This window comes from Cicer arietinum, chromosome 1 (genome assembly GCF_000331145.2).
Source record: "Cicer arietinum cultivar CDC Frontier isolate Library 1 chromosome 1, Cicar.CDCFrontier_v2.0, whole genome shotgun sequence".
Taxonomy (NCBI): Eukaryota; Viridiplantae; Streptophyta; class Magnoliopsida; order Fabales; family Fabaceae; genus Cicer; species Cicer arietinum.
The window spans coordinates 6,356,477-6,362,285 of NC_021160.2; positions in this window are offsets into that span (position 1 = coordinate 6,356,477).

Here is a 5,809-nt window from a genome sequence, read left to right on the forward strand (position 1 = left end):
CATCATACCATGCATACATTATAATTTTCCTCAATCAAACATAAGAATATTTTCTTCAAATAAGATAGGGAATATGACATTATACTAACATCATTTCACTCATTTTCATGTGAGCAGTGATTCTACAAAATTTCATGGACGGCCAGGACGGGGAAAGGATAAGCTTTACAATAATTGTTTTATGGACCAACTGGGAAGGGTATATTAGTCATTAAAACAAATTGATGGAAGGTATTTGGTAGAGATTCTTTGTCAAATTTCAGACTGGTCGGTTTGTGACGTCCTATTTTGGGAGTGGATGTTTTTTAAATTGGAAATCAAAGGCATAGCTTCCTTCATTAGTTGATTTATGGCTTTATTTGTGTCAAGTACACATAAATTAATTAATTAATTAATTTGATAAAATTAAACTCATAATTGATGATGGATGAGTTATAATTGATAACTAAATTTAATTAAAAAGATAGTTGATAATACAGACATTCTAACACTATTCTATTTTTTTCATAGAGTTATTAGTTAGAATAGATTTATCAATTATCAGCTCAAAAACTATTCGATAACTAATGACTTATATCTGAAAATTAAGTTAATTAGTTAAATTAAAGTGTTTTATAAATTTAACTTTAATAATATAAAATGATATATTTATTTAATTTAAAATAATAAAAAATATGCTATTTTTATTCAATCTTTTTTAGGTATTATTTTACTCAAATTTCTTACTTTATTTTATTTTAGTTGCTTTCTTCTTCTCCGTATTGTCATCTTTGCATAATATCATTACAATACAAACATAAATTTAAAGTCTATAGATATAAATAGTAATCATAAAAACAATATAATTTATTTCCTATTTATAATTTAACTTTATATAAATTAGAAGATTTAACTTTATATAAATTAGAAGATGACAAAATAATAATAATAAATAATTAATTTTTGAAAGATGAATAACATAAAAAAAATTAAATTATTTTGGCACGGAATTAAAGAAAATTTGTTCTACCAAAAGAATACACATATGAAACAATGAACTAATGAATGAGTCAGTGACATAGTTATTTTATATTACATGATAGTGTTTGAAACCCTTTTAATTTTAAAAATTAATTTTAAAATTCTTTTTGGAAAGAGAACAAATGTAAAATATGTTTGATAATTTAATTTTTGAAAATTGTTTTAGGAATAAGAAAATTAAAAAATTTGTTTGGTAATATTTTTTTAAAAAGAGAATTAAACAAATCTATTTAGTAATCTAGTTTTTGAAAATTGTTCTTAATACTTCTAATCAATTATGTTTATTATTTTTCTTAATACTTCTATATCAATGCACATTGTGTATGATGATTGTTTAAAAACTTTAAGAAGAGAAAATGAATCACTTTATAACCACAAACAGTGAAAGCTTACAACGATCACAAACACCTATTATTAAAAGCAAAATAAATATTGTATGATTAAGTTAAATATGATTAAATTTAATTGAATAATTATTGTATTAAATATGATTGAATATATTAACGGTTATATTTACTTAATTAAATATAATTTGAAAAAAAATTATTATTCTAAAATTATATTTGGATTCACTGAATATTTATAAATAAATTTACGTCTGTCTTTTTTCTAAAAGGAGAAGTGAAAATCAAACTCACAATATGCGGATCAAATATTTATCTTTTTTTCACTAAATCAAATAATAGAGTTACTTTTTTAATTATTTGTAGAAGTAATTATCAAATGAAGATAAAATAATTTAAAATAGATAAAAAATTTAATAAAAATAATTGGTGGACATACATACATTCCATATACTACTTGAAAGGAAAATAAATAAATATAATAATATAATAGATTTGATATCTTGATGATGTGAAAAAAAAAAGATAAATAAAGTAAAAACAATGTGTTGAGTAAGTGTAAAAAAATTAATGGTGTACACCTATTATTATTCAAAATTAAATTATTCAAAATAAATAGTTAAAAGGATATTTATAAAAAATGTTAAAGAAAAAAACACAACAGTTTGTTAAATAACAGGTATAATGTTTATAAGAAATATTTTCTTTTCAAAAATAAAAGAATAAACTCATAAAAAATATGAAAATATAAAGATAAAAAAAAAAAAACAAAACAAAGCATTACACACTTTAATTATAATACTTTTTAAAACTAAAAAAAAGTAAAACAAAGAAATGGTATATTATTTTCATTTTTCAATTTTTTAATTCATTAGTTAAAAATTATTTTAAAAATTAGAATTGTCAAATATATTTTTTAATTATTTTTTCTTAAAAACAGATTTTTAAAATTTATTTATAAAATAGTTTTTAAAAACTAAAAAGTAAAACACAATAAAAAAGTAAAGTTTATTTATAAATTGTTTTGGTTTTTTAGATTTTAAAACTGTAAAATTAATAATAGTTTTTAAAAACAGTTTCAAAAAGGTTATCTCTCAAAAAAGTTTTCTATTTTCAAAAAATAAAAATAAAAATTTGAAAAGTAAATCAAACAAACTCTCAAAGAATAAAAATAAACTACATCTTAATAAAAGACACACCTAATACATCAACTATTAGTGCTAAAGAGAGATAATGCACTTCTTCATACAATAACACAAGAGTTCTATTATGATCAATTCTTAACTCAGTTAGAATGTCTACACAATAATCTTTTTCTCTTAAAATATGTTGAATAAAAATATCTCAAACTTTACTCAAATAACTTCACATTAGCTCCAAGAGGGTTAGCATAATAATGAAACTTCGATGTTTATTTCGCTAAAAGTTGAACAAGATGAAGTGAAATTAGTAAGACACAAATTTTTTCTGAAACTTGTTTTCCAACAAAGAGTAATTCATGTTAACAAAACTTGAATCTATGCATGTAAAATATTGAATAGGGTCACACGCAATACCATAAAAAATAATTTATAATTGGCCTTATAAGAGTTGCGCACAACACTATCATAATTTACTTGTCTTGGGTTTCTTAAGGCACTAGCATTAATATTAAGGACCAAATTATCAATCTCGTCATGTTGTCAACACATTTCTTGTGAAGGTCGCGGGAAAGGATACAAATGCAAGTCACCAAATGTTGATTATAAGATATGGAATTTGGAAAAAAAACTATAACAACTTTAAGTGTAACTATTAACTTAGAACAAAACATATTGAATAAAATGGAATAGAATGAAGCTCAATAAAATAAAATATAATGAAGTAGATTTTTTTTATTTCAGGAAATAAATCTTTAATTCCAAACTTATTATCCAATCCATTCAAATTTTATGGATTTGAATTGGGATAAAAAATCTGTTAGTTTTGTGTCAAATTCAATCAATCTTACTGATGATGAGTGAGTTGTTTTGTCAAGTCATTCGTCATAAATAGTATAATATTTTTCTAAATAAAAAAAATAATGAATTGTATTATTTTAAAATAAAATAGGACAAACTAAAAAAACACAAAATAAGACAATAATGTAAGTAGTTAATTTAATTTAAATATATGCTCACTTACGTTTAATAGATAATTAATAAATATAACTAATGTTGTAACTTATAAACCATTCACAAAATATAGTTAACATTAATTTAAATTTCATTAAATACCTATTTAATTCATTAACTTAACATTTGAGTTTAGTTTTATCTCCTTAACTCTAAAAAGATTCAAGTTGGTTCTTTAACTTAGTTAAGTTAACACAAGTTAGTAATTTCTTTCAAATTTGTGTGATATGTGATTAAAGTTTGACGATGTGGCATCTCATGTGTATATAGTCGTTGTATCTTTCTCTAGTTCATTTCTTCATCCCTAAATCAATTTAGGATTAATTAAAATCGATTCTTTCTTGTTATATTCATTAATCATCTGTTAAATATAATTATTATTGATTGAAAATGCATTTATCTTCTATATTATTGTCGATTTTTGCCTTAAATTTGTGTTTTAAAATAAAGTTGGACATGCGTTGGATTGTTCAAAATCAAAACTTGAACCATATAGAGAATCTTAAATTGGGTCAAATAGATAGATGACTAATTACAACATTGAATTGATGTGGGTCAAATAGTAAATTATGTTTCCTTATAGATTTAATCATTGTTTTTTGTGTGTAATGAGATACCAATTTTGGTGTATTTGATCAACTTGGAAATTATGTTATGTTGATCTAGTTGTAGATGGAGCTCCATGTATATCTCATACCGTGTTTTAAGCTTTGTACTATACTATGTACATGGTTGAACCATTTCTAATAAATGCCAAATTATAAATAAAAAAATAAAATTATAAAATTCATCTTAAAATGCTTTTGTTTAAAAAAAAATTTATCTTAAAGTAATTACAACATCCACCCACGAGTCGCATAGATTGGATCTAATTTTATTCCATACTCAATTTGGTGTCAATTTTTTTTAAAATATCGAAAAATAAAGATGACTTAATCATCTGACCCAAATCGCTTTCTTAGACTATCCGAGTTGATTTCATTGAATTGATGGAATTGGTCTAACAACCCTATCTAAATATATTATTTGTGTTTGAACTTACTAGACTAGACTCTAATATGTAAGTCTCCGTCAAACCAATTGACTCTATAGGGCGCGAGCCACCTAAATGAACCAATTTAATTAACTGACGAATTGTGGTGGGTTAGAGGTCACATAGTTTCACAAATGTGGATATCTATAGGTTTGAGTAGTCAGAAGCGGGTGATAAAAAATAAATTCATATTTATTCAAATTCGACCGTTTTATTTAAAACTCTAAGTATAAAAATCTATTTTTTTAAGTTGAGTCTTTCAATGTCACTAAGTTATCATACCACCAATATAATAAATAAATTATTTAATAGAAGTCAACTTAAACATTAACAAAAATATTGAAAGTTTAATATGTTTTTTTGTTTACAAAATGAATTTGGAAAGTAGTCAATAAATTTATCTCCACTTTCTTTGCATAATTGCAGAGATTGAAAAATTGGTGGATCCCATTAGTATTTGATCTCTTTTCCCGGTCTATCTTGTCAACCAAACAACGAAAATTTTGTCATTTAAAATATATCAAATTATCATTTTTTAGTTTATTAATCAAATGGAAAAATAAAAAATGTTTACTTTTAAAATAGGATAACCAATTTTATAATTGGTAAAAATAGATGGACAAACCTGCAATTAAATCTAATATATAACTATAATTAAAATAATTTTTTTTATAATATATTTTAATCTACATGTTACTATATCAACAAAAGCATTATAAAAATAATTCAAAATAAATACTCACTTTATGCAATAGTCAACGATTTAAAAACATTTTTAATTATCTATTCTATGTCATTGCCATAATCTATATATAAAAAAAAAAACATAATTTCTAAGTTTGAGTTATCAAGAGCCAATTTTACCTCCAATTCTTGAATCCAACACCTCTTATTCTTTGTTAAGATTTGTATATGTGTGTATCTATGACGTATGTCAAAAGTATCTGATAAAATATATATTTTTTTAAAATAAAAATAATATTTCAAATACTTCTAAGATATATATCTATTGGTATCTATGAAGTATCAATATCCAATGATGTAAATACATCTATAATTTTGAAGTATCTGGACATATGCCTCATTTTTTCCTCTAGGAACGTTATTATACATGGGTCATGTATGAGTAATCTATTTCATATTTGAGAAAATTATAACTACTCAAATTGCACAAGACCACACCAACTTGGTTACACTCAACATTCAATGTGTTTTAAGATTGAAAATCAATACAGCATATTAAAATAGCTAAATGTATA